The 22399-nt window shown below is 41.1% G+C and overlaps 10 non-coding genes and 1 pseudogene across 10 annotated transcripts; all 11 read right to left on the reverse strand.

Moving 5' to 3' along the window:
• Positions 1 to 690: 690 nt before the first annotated feature.
• Positions 691 to 809, reverse strand: LOC132132020 (5S ribosomal RNA; annotated as a pseudogene).
• Positions 810 to 15226: 14417 nt separating this feature from the next.
• On the reverse strand, positions 15227 to 15297 carry trnag-gcc (transfer RNA glycine (anticodon GCC)). The gene has a single exon. It is a non-coding gene; the product is annotated as a tRNA-Gly (tRNA).
• A 227-nt stretch (positions 15298 to 15524) lies between these two features.
• On the reverse strand, positions 15525 to 15595 carry trnag-gcc (transfer RNA glycine (anticodon GCC)). The gene has a single exon. It is a non-coding gene; the product is annotated as a tRNA-Gly (tRNA).
• A 739-nt stretch (positions 15596 to 16334) lies between these two features.
• trnag-gcc (transfer RNA glycine (anticodon GCC)) lies at positions 16335 to 16405 on the reverse strand. The gene has a single exon. It is a non-coding gene; the product is annotated as a tRNA-Gly (tRNA).
• An 835-nt stretch (positions 16406 to 17240) lies between these two features.
• Positions 17241 to 17311, reverse strand: trnag-gcc (transfer RNA glycine (anticodon GCC)). Its single transcript has one exon. It is a non-coding gene; the product is annotated as a tRNA-Gly (tRNA).
• A 538-nt stretch (positions 17312 to 17849) lies between these two features.
• On the reverse strand, positions 17850 to 17920 carry trnag-gcc (transfer RNA glycine (anticodon GCC)). The gene has a single exon. It is a non-coding gene; the product is annotated as a tRNA-Gly (tRNA).
• A 1049-nt stretch (positions 17921 to 18969) lies between these two features.
• Positions 18970 to 19040, reverse strand: trnag-gcc (transfer RNA glycine (anticodon GCC)). The gene has a single exon. It is a non-coding gene; the product is annotated as a tRNA-Gly (tRNA).
• A 227-nt stretch (positions 19041 to 19267) lies between these two features.
• trnag-gcc (transfer RNA glycine (anticodon GCC)) lies at positions 19268 to 19338 on the reverse strand. The gene has a single exon. It is a non-coding gene; the product is annotated as a tRNA-Gly (tRNA).
• Positions 19339 to 19565: 227 nt separating this feature from the next.
• trnag-gcc (transfer RNA glycine (anticodon GCC)) lies at positions 19566 to 19636 on the reverse strand. The gene has a single exon. It is a non-coding gene; the product is annotated as a tRNA-Gly (tRNA).
• Positions 19637 to 20697: 1061 nt separating this feature from the next.
• trnag-gcc (transfer RNA glycine (anticodon GCC)) lies at positions 20698 to 20768 on the reverse strand. Its single transcript has one exon. It is a non-coding gene; the product is annotated as a tRNA-Gly (tRNA).
• Positions 20769 to 20997: 229 nt separating this feature from the next.
• On the reverse strand, positions 20998 to 21068 carry trnag-gcc (transfer RNA glycine (anticodon GCC)). The gene has a single exon. It is a non-coding gene; the product is annotated as a tRNA-Gly (tRNA).
• Positions 21069 to 22399: the final 1331 nt, after the last annotated feature.

The following is a 22399-nucleotide window of genomic DNA, read 5'->3' on the forward strand; positions in this document are numbered from 1 at the left end:
ATTGAGCAGAGACTCTTTTTTTTATGTAAGATTATTATGTAATTTGTGATAAATTCCAAAAGTTTACAGCACCTGGTATTCGCAGGTGGTCTCCCTTCCAAGTACTAACTAGGCCCAAACCTGCTTTGTCTGTGAAATCTGGCAGAGACTCTGTTTTTTGTAAAATTATTCTATATTTTGTGAAAAAAATCTGAATGTTTAAAGCACTTTGTATTCCCAGGCGGCCTCCCTTCCAAGTACTAACCAGGCCCAAACCTGCTTTGCCTCTGAAATCTGGCAGAGACTCTTTTTTTTGTAAGATTATTATATAAATTGTGATAAATTCCAAAAGTTTACAGCACCTGGTATTCGCAGGTGCCCTTATGAAAATGAACCATCGTTTTACTACAAATAAAACCAAAAAACCATGGTTACTATAGTTAATCCATGGTAACCACAAATTAACCATGGTTTTGCTAAATTAACCATAGTATAACCATGGTATTTGAAGTAAATCTGTGGTTATACAAATGGTAGTCAACACGCCAAAAAACCATGGATTACTACAGTTTTACTATAGTAAAACCATGGTTATTTTTCGTAAGGGATTCCAAGTACTAACTAGGCCCAAACCTGCTTTGCCTCTGAAATCTGGCAGAGACTCTTTTTTTTTTTTTAAAGATTATTATATAATTAGTGAAAAAATCCAAAAGATTACAGCACCTGGTATTCCTAAGCGGTCTCCCATCCAAGAACTAACCAGGCCCAAACCTGCTTAGCTTCCGAGATCAGACAAGACCAGGCATAGCCAGGTTGGTTTGGCCGTAAACGAAGGCTGCTGCAAAGAGAAGGCTATTTAAAGATCAGCCACTCTAATCGGTAGAGCATTTTATAAGAATGGAAGAAAATGCAAAAGCTTAAAGCAACTGGCTTTTCCAGGCGGTCTAACATCCAAGTATTAACCAGGCCCAAACCTGCTTGGCCTCTGAAATTGGGCAGAGACTCTTTTTTTTATGTAAGATTATTATGTAATTTTTGATAAATTTCAAAAGTTTACAGCACCTGGTATTCGCAGGTGGTCTCCCTTCCAAGTACTAACCAGGCCCAAACCTGCTTTGCCTCTGAAATCTGGCAGAGACTCTTTTTTTTGTAAGATTATTATATAATTTGTGATAAATTCCAAAAGTTTACAGCACCTGGTATTCGCAGGTGGTCTCACTTCCAAGTACTAACCAGGCCCAAACCTGCTTTGTCTCTGAAATCTAGCAGAGACTCTTTTTTTTGTAAGATTATTTCATAATTTGTGAAAAAAATCTAAAAGTTTAAAGCACCTTGTATTCCCAGGCAGCCTCCCTTCCAAGTATTAACCAGGCCCAAACCTGCTTTGTCTCTGAAATCTGGCAGAGACTATTTTTTTGTAGGATTATTCTATAATTTGTGAAAAAAATCTAAAATTTTACAGCACCTTGTATTCCCAGGCGGCCTCCCTTCCAAGTATTAACCAGGCCCAAACCTGCTTTGTCTCTGAAATCTGGCAGAGACACTTTTTTTCCGTAAGATTATTCTATATTTTGTGAAAAAAATCACAAATTTTACAGCACCTTGTATTCCCAGGCAGCCTCCCTTCCAAGTACTAACCAGGCCCAAACCTGCTTTGCCTCTGAAATCTGGCAGAGAGTCTTTTTTTTTTTGTAAGATTATTATATAATTTGTGATAAATTCCAAAAGTTTACAGCACCTGGTATTCGCAGGTGGTCTCACTTCCAAATACAAACTAGGCCCAAACCTGCTTAGCTTCCGAGATCAGACAAGACCAGGCATAGCTTTTTTTTTTTTTGTTTTTTTTTTTCATTAAAGCTGTTACAGGGAAATTTTCATAAAAGCAAAAGCATTTCACAAAAGCATTTTTCCAAAATATGCATAACACTAAAAACCAAAAACATCTAAAATCACAAATTCATTAATCTTCTCTTGGCATATAAAAGTGCTTTTGTTTTAAAATATATGTAACCTCCTTCGTAAAAATTCCATAAAAATCCCCCATCTTGTTTTCCAGTTTAAAATAACTGACAGCATTTTTACATAATCTTCAACCAACTGTTTAAAAATCAACCATAGGTCTGCAATAAAATCTCTGTTTTTGACTATATTCCTTCTTTTCCATATTGCTTTTTTGGACAAAATTAAAAACAAATTAATTAGTTTCTTGTTTGCTGTATTCTCTGCCATTCCCAACATAAAAAATCTATTCCAGTTGCAGTCCCCCTCATTATCTCTTAAGTCTTTGATTATTTCCTTTAATTCCTTAAAAAATGGGCTCAACTTCTCACAGAATAAAAACAAATGTAAAATTCCTTCATCTTCTTTTTTACCAACTCTGCATTAGGCAAAAGTTTCTTTCTGCATTGCACACAATCTCATTTCCGTAAAAATCACATTTTGTCTAATAAAATAATCAAAACTTTCTAAATCCGCATCCAACCATTTCCATGTCATGTTCTTCCATATATCTTCCTCTTCAATTTCATTAAAATGCCTTATCCATAACTGATTGGCAAGCGGTTTTTTAAAAACTCCATTTATAAAAAACCCATAAAACATTTTAACAGAACCCAAATTAAAATTCACCATATTGTCTTTACATTTTAGAAACACGCTCATTTTATTTTCTTTTTCTCCCTCCTTAATAATTTCATCCAGCCATTGTCCTGGGATTGCTTTTTTTACTTGTTCGTATTGTCTATTTGAAACATTTACATTAAAGTCCTCCTTCTCCTCATCCATTGCATCTATGATCACTTGAAGTGGTAAAAATCCCTCTTTAAATTCCCATAAAACATCCCTCACCTTTACAAACCCCACTTGCAACCACTTCTTAAAATAGATATCATACTCTTGCATCTTTATTTTTCCATTTAAAAATAGAGGTTGATTTAAAATCATTTCCCTCCCCTCCGGATTAAAATCCACCTCTGTTAAAAAAGCCTCCAAGCGCTTAAAACCTCTTTGTAAAATCGTGGGATCCCCTCCATCATCAAATTCTTAAGCTTCATCTATAAAACATTTTCCCCCAAATTAAAATTCCCACATTTATTTAAATAAAAAGCCATCAATCTCTTCCAGTCTGCTCTGTTCGTATCATCCAAATATTTTCTTACCACCTTTACTCTCATGCTTTTCATTTTTTGTTCTACATCCACCAAACCCATCCCTCCCTCCCCCGGTTTCCCAATCAGTGTAAAATATGCAATTCTTGGAGGCTTTTTGTCCCATAAAAATTCTAAAACACATTTCTTTATTCTCTTAAAAACCCAGTCTGCCAATGGCATCACATGTAATGTATACCAAATTCTAGATAACATTAGCATGTTTACAACTAAAATTTTCCCCCTTAAACTTAAAAACCTGCTTCTCCAGAAAATCAGTCATCTTTCCATCCCTCCCACCGTCTCTTCCCACATACTGTCCATAGCCTCCTTTTCATTCTTTGCTACAAATATTCCTAAAATCTTTATTTCTTGCACCTCCGTAAACTTACAGATCCCTGTAAGAACCTCCGCCCTTCCATATTTCATGTATACAGTTTTTTCTTCATTTATTTTTGCACCCGAACCCTCAAAATACAGTTTTGTTTTCTCCATCACTCTTTTAACACTTTCTACATTTTAAATCACAATTGTCGTGTCATCAGCATATTGAAATATTTTCTTGAATTCTTCTCCCTCTTCCATTTGTATTCCATTTATTCTTTTTTCTCTATTTATTAAAAGCCCTAAAGGTTCTGCTACCAAAGAGTACAACTGTGCCGACAATGGACACCCCTGTCTTATGGATCTTAAAACTTTAAAAGGTTGAGTTAAAAAACCGTTGCATTTTACTTTTGTAAAAATATCCCTGTATAAAACCGAAATCCATTTTATAAAATGATTCCCAAACCCAAATTCCTTTAAAACTGCAAATAAAAAGCCATGTTCAACTCTGTCAAAAGCCTTTTCAAAATCCATACTAATAACATAAGCTCTTTTGCCTTTTTCTTTTATATACCCTACTATATCTCTAATGCTGCTAGTAACATCTGCTATATCTCTCGCCTTTACTCCATACACTTGGTTTGTTTCGACTATATTTGGCATGACATTTTTTAATCTGTTTGCTAAGACCTTGGCTAAAATTTTAAAATCAGTGTTTAGCATTGTAATGGGTCTAACATTTTTCAGCTCAGTTTTGTCTCCTTTTTTCTTGTATATTATTTTCATTAATCCTAGCCCCATTCTTGGGCTTACTCTTTCTTTTTTAAAAACGTCTTCAAAAATTTCATGTAAAATCACCAGGGTCTGGATTGTGGCACTTCTCAGAAGATCCAGCAGCACTGTCAGGGCCTCGCTGCTCAGAACAAAGCCATTAAACACCTGTCCAGCGCTGCCACATTCAGCTTTAACCTGCAGTGCAGGGCTCTGGTCATTTAGGGAAGGAAGGAAAAGAAAAATTGTTTAGCGCTATAAGAAATATTGAGATACTTTAGTAAACTACTTTTATTAACTACCAATACGATATTGGGGAACAACTACTAGTCATATTTAAAACCTTAGCTAAAGGGAAAATTCCAAACCTAGAACAACTGAAGGGTGAGTAAATGATCACAGAATTTTCATTTTTGGCCTGTCCTTTAAGTAAAAGTAGTATCTTGCATACTGTAATATATTTAAGGTATTGAGAGTAAAAGTAAAGGTATGTACAGTATTGTTCTGAAAAAGAATTCGTCAGGATGGTTTTACATTAATATTACTTCTGCACTACTGTGTATGTTGCATTTTACTTCTGAATGTTCAAGATTATAGTTGCATACTAAATATAATGTTTGGTAGTTTAATCTACAACAATGCATCATGTGGTAAAAGACCATATTTTGGTAGTGCTGCTGTCCTGTGAGAAAAATAAAACAAAACTTAGTACTTTATATTTGTACGACTATACTTAACTAATGTACTTCCTTACAGTCCATCTCTGATTAAAGTAACATTTATTGTCAGAATATTAACAAATTCAAACAGAGCACTGTTCAGCTGTGATAACTGCTGCTGAATATTGAGCTATACTATGCTCTTGATATCAGCTTAATTTTTATGCTTTACTGCTTAAAAAATGGGTTGCAACTTCGGAGGGCCCTTCGTGCACTTCGGAGGTCTGGTCTTCGAAAGTCCGTGGCCTTCGAAGTGTGTACACTCAACTTTGGGACACAGCTATGGTGTTTGTTATAACAAGCATGACCTGAGACTACCTACAGTGGTTCAGCGAAGTGCCTCCTAGTGGTCAGGAGATACGAAAAATGCACATAGTTTATAGTTTTTAACTACAAAGACGCAGTTTTCTGAGCGTGAGTTATTCCATAATGGACACAAAAAATACTGTCCCTGAAGAACTGGAATATAAACAAAGGTAAACCACCATCTGGTCTGGATACGTACTGGATCCGGGTGACTGCAGATACCCTCTGATCTGGATACGGACTGGATCTGGTGGCTACGGTGACCTCGGAATAAGAGAGAAACAGACTAATTCTAGCGTAGATGCCATTCTTCTAATGATGTAGCAAGTACATCGGGTTTTATGGGAAGTGTTCCCGGTTCCGGTTTACCTAATTAATGCAGCCTAAAAATCCTTTAATGGATTTGGATATAAAAAGCATATTAGTATGTTATGTGTAAGCCAGGTTAAAGAGATGGGTCTTTAATCTAGATTTAAACTGCAAGAGTGTGTCTGCCTCCTGAACAATGTTAGGTAGGTTATTCCAGAGTTTAGGCGCCAAATAGGAAAAGGATCTGCCGCCTGCAGTTGATTTTGATATTCTAGGTATTATCAAATTGTCTGAGTTTTGAGAACGTAGAGGACGTAGAGGATTATAATGTAAAAGGAGCTCATTCAAATACTTATGTGCTAAACCATTCAGGGCTTTATAAGTAATAAGCAATATTTTAAAATCTATACGATGTTTGATAGGGAGCCAGTGAAGTGTTGACAGGACCGGGCTTATATTGGTCATACTTCCTGGTTCTAGTAAGAACTCTTGCTGCTGCATTTTGGACTAGCCGTAGTTTGTTTACTAAGCGTGCAGAACAACCACCCAATTAAGCATTACAATAATGTAGCGGATCTGACCCGAATCAGACAAATTAAAGAGTCGATCAGGACTGTGGTTGAAACACGAGCCAAATTCCTCAGAAAGGCAACAGGAAGTCATAAAACATTCTGTGCCACAAGTCCCAAGCAAGATAACCAACAAACCAACCAACTCTTTCACAGAACAGCGTTCAACATTAACACCACTAGAACAATTATTGACAATTTCAATTCGGAGAAGAGATTGTCAAATTTGGGGCAAGTAATTGAGATGCAATGCCGGACATCACATGTAAACCCATGAGAGTTATACACAATATCCTTAAACACTTCCCCCTCCTAGCAGAACCAGACAGGAATTCCTAAGAGGGGGGGGGGGGCCTTTGAACCTCTGGTCTCCACAGAAATCTTTGTCAGATAATGACACCGAAACTGTCTTTTCTACATATATATGGATCAAAATGAACTCAAAAAGGCTTATAAATGAATATCAGCCCATCGCTTCACTCCATATTCATTTATATGTAACCCACACATTTGACTATCATGTTTATAATCACTCATTTTGTATGTCTTTTAATAACTATGGGATAGCTTAAGGATACATATTCATGTCTAGTATGTATGTGTTCGAATCTGTTAGCTTGAAACAGTCCTGACCATCAGTTATTTGTCGAATGTATCAAATTCTTGTTATAGGAAACAAGTCCAAAATTATACCCTGCAAGAGCGGGAAAATTCGGACCATGTGCTTGATAAGATAACATATGATTTATGATACCCCCGAGCCAAGACAATATCTGATTGGTCAAGACAACATTTGAGGTGTGGCCAACAGGCCAGTTTAAATACTTAGGACACCATAAAATTTTGCTTTTAGCTTTAAGCTTGCGTTTAGCTTTTGCTAGCAGTCATGCCGGCTTTTAGCTTTTAGCTTGCTTCTTAGCTTCTGCTATTAGTCATGCCTGCTTTTAGTTTGCTTTTAGCTTTGCTTCTTAGCTTTAGCTTTTAGCCATGCTGTTAGTCATCACTGTTCTTTGAGCGCAGTTCCAGTGTGTGTCGGCCTGCATGCCTGCTGCTACTTAGCCACGATGAGAAGAAACACCACCTAGTCTCGCCAAACTTTAATTCTTTTTTTTTTTCGTTTGAGAGTTTCCTGTTCTGAGTTAAGTTTTGTAACGTCGAGTCTCCGATGTCTGACCTCGAGTGCCCGTTCAACTTCAACCAGCCACACAACTCCGCGTTGCCTTATTCATATTGAAAAGAGAAGTATCTTGTGTTTTGTGCTTACAAGTTAATGTCTTAAACTGGCGATTTTGTTACTGTGCTAATTGATAGTGTTTTCACTATACTTTGGATATTAATATCCAGCGCAGATTTGATGTTAAACGGCTCGTTCAGTAAAACGCAGGACGTCTCAGTGATCAGCCGTGAAACAGTGAATCTGTTCAAATTCCCTTTAAAATCTTAAATGATTCCCTTTGAGCTAAATTGACCTGTTTCCCTTACATTTATTATGGTGGAGAATGCGGGCAGTTTAATCTAAATTGTGAGCATAAACAAAGTTATTTAATGTTTTCTTTTGTTGCGGATGAAAGATGAGAAGCTAGCGAGACGTGTGTGTGTGTGTGTGTGTGTGTGTGTGTGTGTGTGTGTGTGACCCGTGACGTCGAATGAATGAAAGCAGATGGGACTGTAACTCAAGTCCACCTCTCCATTGTTAACAGCAGTAAGTGAACTTAAAAGTAAACATCTGAGATCGTACAATAAGGTAGAAATTGAGCGTGTTCCTCATTTGTGTAATGCCTTGTTTATACCTGATTTGATTTCACTGCGTGTTCCAGTGCCTCTCAAAAGCTATCTCAATCACTGTTCGCTGAACGGAGCTAAACTGATGTGATTCAAAGGGAAATAAATTGGTGAATAAAGAATAGTTTTGAGCATGTTCCTCAATCTATGTATCAAAGCCTCAGTATTCATAGTTTGATTGCCAGTGCGTGTTCCACTGCGGAATCAAATTTGATATTTGACTCCCCTAAGTTAAACATTAGAGAATAATGTTTGCCTGTCCGTGTCCGTTCACAAAGTGAATACAATCTCGAGTAACACTGTGTGTGTCCGAGAGTAATTTGAATGGGAGTGTTCTAAAAGCTTGATCAAATAAATTTTAACTGTGTACCAACAGCGGAAAAAAAAACCTTGTGTTTGTGTCCAGAGAAACTGGCACGGAGATTTAGATCGCTGAGATCGCTACCACTGTGTTCCCTTAACTACAGCACGAAGCTGCTATTTGAAATAAGATAAGTTTAACTCTATACGAACTGAGAGTTTAAGTGCCACATCGCAAAACCAACTAAAAGTGGTGTTGTTATTTGTACAGTGTTGAAATGAGCCGACATTTCATGTAACATGTTTAACTGTACTTGCAATTATGCAACGATTCATTTGTTAGTCCACTAAAGTTTGTTTTGGTTGCCACAGTTACAACCGTGACATGGAAGTCTTAACCTACTTCTGGAGCAACTTTGAACTGCACACATGCGCAGCGCATCGACGCTGGTGTAAACAAACTCCACGGTTATTTATTACCCATCTGAATATATGCTATTCAGACCTTTACTTATTTGATTGCGTTTTACCCCTCTTCCTGTTTTGGTTATACACTTAACCACTATTGTTTTACTCATTGATTTCCTCTATTTAATTAAATTTTTGCATATTTTGCCCATTTATTTTTTTTTTTTAAATTTTACTTGTCTGACCATTTCTTTCCTCTGTGTATCCTAGGTTGGGAACGACACACCTGAGCCCTAAAAGGACAAATTGTTATACCTCACAACGAGTTCAAATAAATTAGAAAGACCACTCTCTTTAACTTAAAGTTTATTTTGTTTGATTAGTTGTGCAGCAACTAAAACAACGCTCTCCTCGTAGTTTGAGATAACCACTACTGAGACTTACTGTCTTTGTCCTCTCTCTCCTTTCCTTTCCTCTTCACTTTTAACATTTGTAGGGACATGTAAGAACCATCATTCAATTCTAAGTGAATGAAATACACAATCGTGTCAAAGAAGACGAATCATCCTTATGAATTTGATTGTAATCAACCTCTCCTTTGTTTTTCCTAACCTCCCTACATTTGGAAACTCAATCCAAGTTTTAGCATCTCATCCAACGTTGAGATCAATTTAATAGAGATACGTGTTGAACAACTTTCGCCTTCGCAGCCTCCCTGGTGAGCGGTCCAACTGTAAGGTGTACGGTGTCAATCCTGTCAGACTAAGAAAAGAGATATCAGCATTATTATTGTATTCTTTTGTCCAAAACAAGAAATATAATAATATTGTTGACCTTTTCGATAACATTTAATTGGAAAAATATATATTTTCCTAATTTGAAAAACATAAATTTTTGCTTGTCATTGAATTTGTTTTTCACCTCTTTCTCTCTTTTCCTCTTCCTCATTAGAGTGACAAAGTCTTTGCATCTCTAGTCTACTTAGACACCCTGAGACCAACACCGTCATCACCACACTTCACTAGTGGTTCACAATCACTGAAACAACACTTAGTTGTCCCACCACACATAGGCTTTTACTCCACACAGATCTGTGTCAGTCTCTCTTCTCTCTAGCGTGCCAACATGCCGCAGTCTGCAGACCCCATTGCCCATGGGGATGATGTGAACACTTGGCTGAGAGGCATGACAGACAGCCTCACTCCAAAGACATTCGAACTGTTATTATTTTTACTAATAATCCTAATCCTGAGAAGATTCCTGACACAAGATTCAAGCCAGAACAACAACCACGAAGAGCTAGTCAAGATCACAACCTCCCTAAGCTATGCCTTCACAACCCAGCTGAAACTGATCGACAAGCACATCACCCACCTTTAAGAGGAGCTGACACGTGCTCAACATCGCATAGACAAGCTGGAAGTGAAAGTTCAAAATCAACTCAAAGCACCCAGCGAGAGGGAGCAGGAAACAACGGAACAAGTTATGAAGCTCCTAGCAGCCCTGGCAGCAGCTCAGCTCGACCAGCAACATACAACGGCTGCTCAGAAAGACCTGGTAAACAGACTCCAGTATGCCGAACAGCTACTAGAGAAGCCAAGCTAGACATCAGAAACAAGAATTCTGAAATCAGTGCTTTGAAAGACCACCTTGAAAGGTACAGAACTGAAACGGACAATCTGACCCAACAACTAGACGATACCAACGATGAGCTCTACATGGTCAGAAAAAAACTCCAATATGCTTACGAGCAGAAACAAGAGCCAAGAAAAGAGAAACATCTCTTAGCCTCGTCACTGCTGAGCCGAGCAGAGTCCCACATCCAAGAACTGGCATATGATGAAAGAAGCGAAGGGCCACAACCCAAAACCTCACCTGCCCTCGCCACACAACCCTTTCCTGCCAACGAAAGAAAACCTCCCATCCAAGACCTTGGAGCTGCACACGGGTTACCATCAAAGACCTCAACAAGCTGTCTGAAAACATCAGCAGGTTCAACCCGAACTCCACAGAGGGCCACATCATCCAGGCTAACCTGCAAGATATCGAATTTCATCTGGAAGTGAGACCTCATGTGACTGCCAGAGACTGGTTATACCTCCTTAGAGCCACGTCCAGTCCCGAGGTACGAAACTTTCTAGCTCGACAGCCCAGTCAAACAAAGCCAAACTACCAGCGACTTCGTGAGGTCCTGATTAAAGAGTTTACAGACCCAGGGTCTGGATATGGACTGTTAACTGCCTTGGAAACCAAACAAGGTCGACAAGTGACTCCACAAGCTTACTACAACCGACTCCGACAAGCCTACTTTGGTGCACACAACCAACCCGACCTTGAAGAGGATGTGAACTTCAAAAATCTCTTCATAAGAAATCTGTACCCTGGAGTCAGTCACCATCTAGGTGTCATGGCCTGTCCACGCTCCATGACCATCCAACAATTGCGTGACCTAACACAGAATGCCTATAACAAGCAGAAGATGGCCTCAAAGAAAGGTAACAGAACCTCCACACTCTTGAATTCTGTTAACAAAGACTCAAGCCTTGCACTGGATGAAACCCAGTGGCATCACAACACCAGAGTCTTCCAGACCATTTACATGCATATGACCACAAAGTTGAGCCATGCTCGCTGTGACCAGCGACAGAACGGAAGGCTGGTGATCACCTGGTGCACCACATCAGAGATGACAAGCACCTGTTCAACAACGACCCGGAACGAACAAGTCTTTCACGGCCAACCGTTGATGAAAAATCTGAGGTACTAAAGGACATCACCTCAGTCACCCAACACAGTCACTAACAAACTGTCAAATGAACTCCAACTTCAAGAACCACATTCCAGTCTGTGCAACAGCAACCACCAGAGCACAGAAGGTCAGAAAGTCTGCTACAGCCAGAAGGCATCACAAGAAGAGTGCAACATAGGAGACAATGTTTTGCAACCCAGCTTCACACAGCCATGCCAAACTGCCTCCAACTGTCTGCTAAAGAACTTCCTACCTTGCTGGACTGACCCCCATTAGACCATGGACATGCCCTCATCCAAGCCAAGAATGCAGAGAGCCAGTCTTCAGTGACATACTAGAAAAGGGGGGGAGACAACACAGACTTGAACAGATCTGACCACACATACACTACACCATTAGCACACACAACATTACCTACACCTAGAGGTAACCACATCTACTGATAACACATTCAACAAACATATTCTTTCCACAGGTAGAATTTCCAACTTTTAACGTAACAGAGTTACAAATACCCTCCATGAAGAAACGTGCAGTCATCCTCACAATAGGTAGAACACCTGACACGAAGTTAAGGTACATGACACACTAGCTGCACATGACATCCTAGCTCAATAGTAGTTGGAAGCCATGCTAGGAAAACCCACAGCAGGTTTTAGTTTTGTTCTTATTTTACCTATCCTTCTCCTTCCCCTCTTTCCTGAGTAGGTGAAACACCTAGACACCCTGCAAGGGTCGAAGGTCTGATATTAGGATTGACTCTGAACACCTAATATCCGCCAGCCACTCTAAACTGAATGGAAGCTAGAGAGCTCCATGCATGATAGGTCAATTCATTTAATTGAAAATGAGGTTACTAGAAAACTAACGGTAAACGTGTAAAGTAAGACAACCTAGAAGAACCAAACAAAGTTAACCACGAATTTGATTGACGAATCAAAATAAAACAACGATTTCCAAAACGATCTAAACTATCCTCAATGTGCTAAACTACATCTGGTCAGAGGAGAACTGGCCCCCCAACTGAGCCTGGTTTCTCCCAAGGTTTTTTTCTTCATTCTGTCACCGCTGTCGCCCCTGGCTTGCTTAGTTGGGGACACTTCATCTACAGCGATATCGTTGACTTGATTGCAAATAAATGCACAGACACTATTTAACTGAACAGAGATGACATAACTGAATCCAATGATAAACCGCCTTTAACTATCATTTTTGCATTATTGACACTGTTTTCCTAATGAATGTTGTTCAGTTGCTTTGACGCAATGTATTTTGTTTAAAGCGCTATATAAAAAAAGGTGACATTGACTAATTGAACTTAACCACGTGTACTTAAATAACCTGATGCCTGCACCAGTACAGTAACTGTCATGGAGGTGTTGTCTTGTTGTTTGCTGTGTTTGTCTGCTTCTTCTGCCTTTGTTTCTCCAGCGATCGACAATGTCTTCAGCTAAACACCTCACTGATCAAAAGGGGGATATGTAGCAAAAATGACTCGAACCAGACAAATTAAAGAGTCGATCAGGGCTGTGGTTGAAACGCGAGTCGAATTCCTCTGTAAGGCAACAGGAAGTCATAAAACATTCTGTGCCACAAGTCCCAAGCAAGATAACCAACCAAGCAACGCTTTCACAGAACAGCTTTCAACATTAACACCACTAGAACAATTATTGACAATTTCAATTCGGAGAAGAGATTTGTCAAATTTGTTGTTCGTAATTGATAGGCAACGCCGGACATCACGTGTAAACCCACGAGAGTACTACACAAGATCTTTTGACTTCCCCCACCTAGCAGAACCAGACTGAAATTCCTAAGGGGGGAAGGGCCTTTGAACCTCTGGTCTCCACAGAAATCTTTGTCAAGAGAATGGCAAAGAAACTGTCTTTTCTACATATATATGGACCAAAATGAACTCAAAAAGACTCAGTCCATCGGTTCACTCCATATTCATTTATATGTAACCCACACATTTGACTATCATGTTATAATCACTTATTGTGTATGTCTTTTAATTACTATGGGATAGCTTAAGGATACATATTCATGTCTACTATCTATGTAATCGAATCTGCTTGCTTGAAATAGTCCTGACCATCAGTAATTTGTCAAATGTATCATATTCTTGTTATAGGAATCATGTCCAAAATTACACCCTGCGAGAGCGGAAAAATTTGGACCAGATGCTTGGTAAGATAAACATATGATTTATGATACCCCCCAGCCAAGACTATATCTGATTGGTCAAGACAACTTTTGAGGTGTGGCCAACAGGCCAGTTTAAATACCCAGGACACCATAAAATCTTGCTTTTAGTTGTTAGCTTTGCTTCTGCTACTAGTCATGCCTGCTTTGAGTTTTAGCTCTACTTTTGATATCAGTCATGCCTGCTTTTAGCTTTTAGCTTTGCTTCTTAGCTTTAGCTTTTAGCCATGCTGTTTGTCATCACTGTTCTTTGAGTGCGGTTCCAGCGTGCTTCAGCCTGCACGCCTGCTGCTACTTAGCCACGATGAGAAGAAACACCACCTAGTCTCGTCAAACTTTACCTCTTTTCTTTTCCGTTTGAGAGTTTTGTGTTCTGAGTTAAGTTTTGTAACGTCGAGTTCAACTTCAACCAGCCACACAACTCTGCATCTTCAGCAAACGCCCAACCACGGGCTTCCCAAGACGTCACTTCAACGACTACTGAACTTCCAGCCAATCAGCGACATCGGGAAAAAAACCCTTTCAATGACAACTTAACACAGGAGACACAAGTGCTACCTCCAGACACTTGTACCGGTGTATCTAATATAATTCTAACCTCATTGAGGAACTCAATGCGAGGGTTAATTAAGTGATTGATGGTTGTTCATGTCTATGCAATTTAACGTATTGCTGTAAACTTGGGATTTCACATTTTCATTCTCTTAAACTCACCCTTCCCTAACTTTCGATCTCTCTGCAACTTCTGTGAATGTATGAGTGTGTGCGTTTATGTGTTAGATTAGTTTATATGTCTTAGATTTATCTAATAAAGCCTTATTCATATTGAAAACAGAAGTATCTTGTGTTTTGTGCTTACAAGTTAATGTCTTAAACTGCCGATCTTGTTACTGTGCTAATTGATAGTGTTTCACTATACTTTGGATATTAATATCCAGCAATGATTTAATGTTAAACGGCTCGTTCAGTGAATCGCACACCATCTCAGTGATCAGCCTTGAAACAGTGATTCTGTTCAAATTCCCTTTAAAATCTTAAATGATTCCCTTTGAGCAAAATTGACCTGTTTCCCTTACAGGAAACAGCCTCCTGGACTGCACCAGATTTGTCAATTCTTGCTGGGAGATATTCCCCCGCTCTTCCACAAAGCCACGTTCCATCTGTGACCCTGTAGCGCTGTCTTAGGGATCTCACATTACTGACCTTGTACATTATTCCACTTTCCTTCAGGTCAGCATTGACCCTGGACATATTTCTTCTGGTGTTTTTCAGAGACAACAAACTGGTCAGTTTACTGTCATTAGTTACTTTAACCCTGACCTTTCTTGCCTGCTGCCTGCTTATTGCATTCAGGAGCTTTCACAGGTGAATGAAAAAGCACGTACAGACTGGATTATGAAAAATCCTACCGCGGCACACTCAAAACAAGCTCCTTCAAGCCAATTACGCTTCAGTTTCATTTTAAAGAACCCCACTTCTGAAGTAACAAAACTCACTGCTTTGCACTGGCCAGGAATCAAACCCAAGTCTCTATCATGGAAAGCAACAATTCTGCCACTGAACTACCAATGCGTAAAGCTCAGCTTCGTGGTGTGCATGGCTGAGAAGAGAGCTGCCAATTATGAAGAACCAGAAACATGACGAAAAGAGAGAAGGTGCTGCATTGGCCGGGAATCGGACCCAGGTCTCCCGCATGGCAGGCGAGAATTCTACCACTGAACCACCAATGCTCCACTTTTGCATGGAGATACTAAGGTTGAACATCTGACAGACAAACTGATCAAGTACCATAAGTAAGTGATGAACTGATATGGTCAAAAATATCTCTGCGCAAAGAGTTCAATATAAAAAGTGATAGGAGTTAACTTCTGTGGCCACCAGCTCCATTAAGAACTACAGTGCATCTCAGCCTCCTGTATCTGAAGAACCAGAAACATGACAAAAAGAGAAAAGGTGCTGCATTGGCCGGGAATCGGACCCGGGTCTCCCGCGTGGCAGGCGAGAATTCTACCACTGAACCACCAATGCTAAACTATTGCATGAAGATGCTAAGGTTGAACATCTGACAGACAAACTGATCAAGTACCATAGGTATGTGATTAACTGATATGGACAAAAGTATCTCTGCGCAAAGAGGTCAATATAAAAAGTGAGAGGTGTTAACTTCTGTGGCCACCAGCTCCATTAAGAACTACAGTGCATCTCAGCCACCTGGACTGCACCAGATTTTTTAATTCTTGCTGGGAGATATTCCCCCGCTCTTCCACCTGTGACCCTGTAGCGCTGTCTTAGGGATCTCACATTACTGACCTTGTACTTTATTCCACTTTCCTTCAGGTCAGCATTGACCCTGGACATATTTCTTCTGGTGTTTTTCAGAGACAACAAACTGGTCAGTTTACTGTCATTAGTTAATTTAACCCTGACCTTTCTTGCCTGCCGCCTGCTTATTGCATTCAGGAGTTTTTCACAGGTGAATGAAGAAGCAGGTACAGACTGGATTATGAGAAATCCTACCGCGGCACACTGAAAACAAGCTCCTTCAAGCCAATTACGCTTCAGTTTCATTTTAAAGAACCCCACTTCTGAAGTAACAAGACTGACTGCTTTACACTGGCCGAGAATCGAACCCAGGTCTCTCAAGTCGAACGCAACAATTCTGCCACTGAACCACCAATGCGTAAAGCTCTGCCTTGTGATGTGCATGGCTGAGAAGAGAGCTGCCACTTATGAAGAACCAGAAATATGACGATAAGAGAGAAGGTGCTGCATTGGTCGGGAATCGCACCCAGGTCTCCCGCGTGGCAGGCGAGAATTCTACCACTGAACCACCAATGCTCCACTTTTGCATGGAGATACTAAGATTGAACATCTGACAGACAAACTGATCAAGTACCATAAGTATGTGATGAACTGATATGGACAAAAGTATCTCTGAGCAAAGGGGAGTGGGGAAGGTCAATATTAAAAGTGAGAGGCGTTAACTTCTGCGGCCACCAGCTCCATTAAGAACTACAGTGCATCTCAGCCTCCTGTATCTGAAAAACCAGAAATATGACAAAAAGAGAGAAGGTGCTGCATTGGCCGGGAATCGGATCCGGGTCTCCCGCGTGGCAGGCGAGAATTCTACCACTGAACAACCAATGCAACACCATTGCATGGAGATGCTAAGGTTGAACATCTGACAGACAAACTGATCAAGTACCATAGGTATGTGATGAACTGATATGGACAAAAGTATCTCTGCGCAAAAAGGTCAATATAAAAAGTGAGAGGCGTTAACTTCTGTGGCCACCAGCTCCAATAAGAACTACAGTGCATCTCAGCCTCCTGTTTCTGAAAAACCAGAAACATGACAAAAAGAGTGAAGGTGCTGCATTGGCCGGGAATCGGACACAGGTCTCCCACGTGGCAGGGGAGAATTCTACCACTGAACCACCAATTGCTCCACTTATGCATGGAGATGCTAAGGTTGAACATCTGACAGACAAACTGATAAAGTACCATAGGTATGTGATGAACTGATATGGACAAAAGTATCTCTGCGCAAAGAGGTCAATATAAAAAGTGAGAGGCCTTAACTTCTGTGGCCACCAGCTCCATTAAGAACTACAGTGCATCTCAGCCTCCTGTTTCTGAAAAACCAGAAACATGACAAAAAGAGAGAAGGTGCTGCATTGGCCGGGAATCGGACCCGGATCTCCCGCATGGCAGGCGAGAATTCAACCAATGAACCACCAATGCTCCACTATTGCATGAAGATGCTAAGGTTGAACATCTGACAGACAAACTGATCAAGTACCATAGGTATGTGATGAACTGATATGGACAAAAGTATCTCTGCGCAAAGAGGTCAATATAAAAAGTGAGAGGCGTTAACTTCTGTGGCCACCAGCTCCATTAAGAACTACAGTGCATCTCAGCCTCCTGTTTCTGAAAAAAAACAGAAACATGACAAAAAGAGAGAAGGTGCTGCATTGGCCAAGAAACAGACCCGGGTCTCCCTCGTGGCAGGCGAGAATTCTAACACTGAACCACCAATGCTCCAATTTTGCATGAAGATGCTAAGGTTGAACATCTGACAGACAAACTGATCAAATACCATAGGTATTTGATAAACTGATATGGACAAAAGTATCTCTGAGCAAAGGGGAGTGGGGGAGGTCAATATCAAAAGTTAGAAGCGTTAACTTCTGTGGCCACCAGCTCCATTAAGAACTACAGTGCATCTCAGCCTCCTGTTTCTGAAAAACCAGAAACATGACAAAAAGAGAGAAGGTGCTGCATTGGCCGGGAATCGGACCCGGGTCTTCCGAGTGGCAGGCGAGAATTCTACCACTGAACCACCAATGCTCCACTATTGCATGGAGATGCTAAGGTTGAACATCTGACAGACAAACTGATCAAGTACCATAGGTATGTGATGAGCTGATATGGACAAAAGTATCTCTGCGCAAAGAGGTCAATATAAAAAGTGAGAGGCGTTAACTTCTGTGGCCACCAGCTCCATTAAGAACTACAGTGCATCTCAGCCTCCTGTTTCTGAAAAAAACAGAAACATGACAAAAAGAGAGAAGGTGCTGCATTGGCCAAGAAACAGACCCGGGTCTCCCTCTTGGCAGGCGAGAATTCTAACACTGAACCACCAATGCTCCACTTTCGCATGGAGATGCTAAGGTTGAACATCTGACAGACAAACTGATCAAATACCATAGGTATTTGAAAAACTGATATGGACAAAAGTATCTCTGAGCAAAGGGGAGTGGGGGAGGTCAATATCAAAAGTTAGAAGCGTTAACTTCTGTGGCCACCAGCTCCATTAAGAACTACAGTGCATCTCAGCCACCTGGACTGCACCAGATTTTTTAATTCTTGCTGGGAGATATTCCCCCGCTCTTCCACCTGTGACCCTGTAGCGCTGTCTTAGGGATCTCACATTACTGACCTTGTACTTTATTCCACTTTCCTTCAGGTCAGCATTGACCCTGGACATATTTCTTCTGGTGTTTTTCAGAGACAACAAACTAGTCAGTTTACTGTCATTAGTTAATTTAACCCTGACCTTTCTTGCCTGCCGCCTGCTTATTGCATTCAAGAGTTTTTCACAGGTGAATGAAGAAGCAGGTACAGACTGGATTATGAGAAATCCTACCGCGGCACACTGAAAACAAGCTCCTTCAAGCCAATTACGCTTCAGTTTCATTTTAAAGAACCCCACTTCTGAAGTAACAAGACTGACTGCTTTACACTGGCCGAGAATCGAACCCAGGTCTCTCAAGTTGAACGCAACAATTCTGCCACTGAACCACCAATGCGTAAAGCTCTTCCTTGTGATGTGCATGGCTGAGAAGAGAGCTGCCAATTATGAAGAACCAGAAACATGACGAAAAGAGAGAAGGTGCTGCATTGGTCGGGAATCGGACCCAGGTCTCCCGCATGGCAGGCGAAAATTCTACCACTGAACCACCAATGCTCCACTATTGCATGGAGATGCTAAGGTTGAACATCTGACAGACAAACTGATCAAGTACTATAGGTATGTGATGAACTGATATGGACAAAAGTATCTCTGCGCAAAGAGGTCAATATAAAAAGTGAGAGGCCTAAACTTCTGTGGCCACCAGCTCCATTAAGAACTACAGTGCATCTCAGCCTCCTGTTTCTGAAAAACCAGAAACATGACAAAAAGAGAGAAGGTGCTGCATTGGCCGGGAATCGGACCCGGGTCTCCCGCGTGGCAGGCGAGAATTCTACCACTGAACCACCAATGCTCCATTTTTGCATGGAGATGCTAAGGTTGAACATCTGACAGACAAACTGATCAAGTACCATAGGTATGTGATGAACTGATATGGACAAAAGTATCTCTGCGCAGAGAGGTCAATATAAAAAGTGAGAGGCGTTAACTTCTGTGGCCACCAGCTCCATTAAGAACTACAGTGCATCTCAGCCTCCTGTATCTGAAAAACCAGAAACATGACAAAAAGAGTGAAGGGGCTGCATTGGCCGGGAATCGGACCCGGGTCTCCCGCGGGGCAGGCGAGAATTCTACCACTGAACCACCAATGCTCCGCTATTGCATGGAGATGCTAAGGTTGAACATCTGACAGACAAACTGATCAAGTACCATAGGTATGTGATGAACTGATATGGACAAAAGTATCTCTGCGCAAAGAGGTCAATATAAAAAGTGAGAGGCGTTAACTTCTGTGGCCACAAGCTCCATTAAGAACTACAGTGCATCTCAGCCTCCTGTTTCTGAAAAACCAGAAACATGACAAAAAGAGAGAAGGTGCTGCATTGGCCAGGAAACAGACCCGGGTCTCCCTCGTGGCAGGCGAGAACTCTCCAACTGAACCACCAATGCTCCACTTTCGCATGGAGATGATAAGGTTGAACATCTGACAGACAAACTGATCAATACCATAGGTATTTGATAAACTGATATGGACAAAAGTATCTCTGAGCAAAGGGGAGTCGGGGAGGTCAATATCAAAAGTGAGAGCGTTAACTTCTGTGGCCACCAGCTCCATTAAGAACTACAGTGCATCTCAGCCACCTGGACTGCACCAGATTTGTCAATTCTTGCTGGGAGATATTCCCCCGCTCTTCCACCAAGCCATGTTCCATCTGTGACCCTGTAGCGCTGTCTTAGGGATCTCACATTACTGACCTTGCACTTTATTCCACTTTCATTTAGGTCAGCATTGACCCTGGACATATTTCTTCTGGTGTTTTTCAGAGACAACAAACTGGTCAGTTTACTGTCATTAGTTAATTTAACCCTGACCTTTCTTGCCTGCCGCCTGCTTATTGCATTCAGGAGTTTTTCAAAGGTGAATGAAGAAGCACGTACAGACTGGATTATGAGAAATCCTACCGCGGCACACTCAAAACAAGCTCCTTCAAGCCAATTACGCTTCAGTTTCATTTTAAAGAACCCCACTTCTGAAGTAACAAGACTGAATGCTTTCCACTGGCCGAGAATCGAACCCAGGTCTCTCAAGTCGAACGCAACAATTCTGCCACTGAACCACCAATGCGTAAAGCTCTGCCTTGTGATGTGCATGGCTGAGAAGAGAGCTGCCACTTATGAAGAACCAGAAATATGACAAAAAGAGAGAAGGTGCTGCATTGGCCAGGAATCGGACCCGGATCTCCCACATGGCAGGCGAGAATTCTACCACTGAACCACCAATGCTCCACTTTTGCATGGAGATGCTAAGGTTGAACATCTGACAGACAAACTGATCAAGTACCATAGGTATGTGATGAACTGATATGGACAAAAGTATCTCTTTTCGAAGAGGTCAATATTTAAAGAGTGAGAGGCGTTAACTTCTGTGGCCACCAGCTCCATTAAGAACTACAGTACATCTCAGCCTCCTGTATCTGAAGAACCAGAAATATGACAAAAAGAGAGAAGGTGCTGCATTGGCCGGGAATCGGACCCGGGTCTCCCGCGTGGCAGGCGAGAATTCTACCACTGAATCACCAATGCTCCACTATTGCATGGAGATGCTAAGATTGAACATCTGACAGACAAACTGATCAAGTACCATAGGTATGTGATGAACTGATATGGACAAAAGTGTCTCTGCGCAAAGGGGAGTGGGGGAGGTCAATATCAAAAGTGAGAAGCGTTAACTTCTGTGGCCACCAGCTCCATTAAGAACTACAGTGCATCTCAGGCACCTGGACTGCACCAGATTTGTCAATTCTTGCTGGGAGATATTCCCCCGCTCTTCCACCAAGCCACGTTCCATCTGTGACCCTGTAGCGCTGTCTTAGGGATCTCACATTACTGACCTTGCACTTTATTCCACTTTCATTTAGGTCAGCATTGACCCTGGACATATTTCTTCTGGTGTTTTTCAGAGACAACAAACTGGTCAGTTTACTGTCATTAGTTAATTTAACCCTGACCTTTCTTGCCTGCCGCCTGCTTATTGCATTCAGGAGTTTTTCAAAGGTGAATGAAGAAGCAGGTACAGACTGGATTATGAGAAATCCTACCGCGGCACACTCAAAACAAGCTCCTTCAAGCCAATTACGCTTCAGTTTCATTTTAAAGAACCCCACTTCTGAAGTAACAAGACTGAATGCTTTGCACTGGCCGAGAATCGAACCCAGGTCTCTCAAGTCGAACGCAACAATTCTGCCACTGAACCACCAATGCGTAAAGCTCTGCCTTGTGATGTGCATGGCTGAGAAGAGAGCTGCCACTTATGAAGAACCAGAAATATGACGATAAGAGAGAAGGTGCTTCATTGGCCGGGAATCGGACCCGGGTCTCCCGCGCCAAGGCCTTGAATTGTTTAGCTAAACAGCTCTAAACCGTTTCCCATTCATTCTCAATGGTAGTGCTAAACCACTACGGATGTAATATACTTTCGGCCGCTAGCGTTCTCGTGGCGCTCTTCCGTGTTTCGGCACCGCGGGAAGTTTGAATTCGCAGAAGAAGGAGAAGAAAACACACAACAGCGATCGCCTCCGTTGTTAAATTCAATGCATTCTCAAGCGTCTATCAAGGTAAGATACTTTAAGTGACATCAGTTTACGTTTCGTTACCGTTAATGATGAAATCACATTGGTAAACTTTGTTCGTTTCTAAACTGTTTACTATAGTTAAGCATAGGTTGATTTGTTTGCAAATTATGAATGAACATAGCCGTGATTTACGTTTCTGTATATTGTTTGTCATCATTAACACGTCATCTGTTGATTATCAAGGATGCCAACTCTCACGCATTCAGCGTGAGACTCACGCAATTGACCCAATTGTCACGCCACAACCCCATATTCTCACGCAGACTCGTGCAGCAGTGAGGA

Source organism: Carassius carassius, chromosome 48, assembly GCF_963082965.1.
Source record: "Carassius carassius chromosome 48, fCarCar2.1, whole genome shotgun sequence".
In the NCBI taxonomy this organism is placed as follows: domain Eukaryota; kingdom Metazoa; phylum Chordata; class Actinopteri; order Cypriniformes; family Cyprinidae; genus Carassius; species Carassius carassius.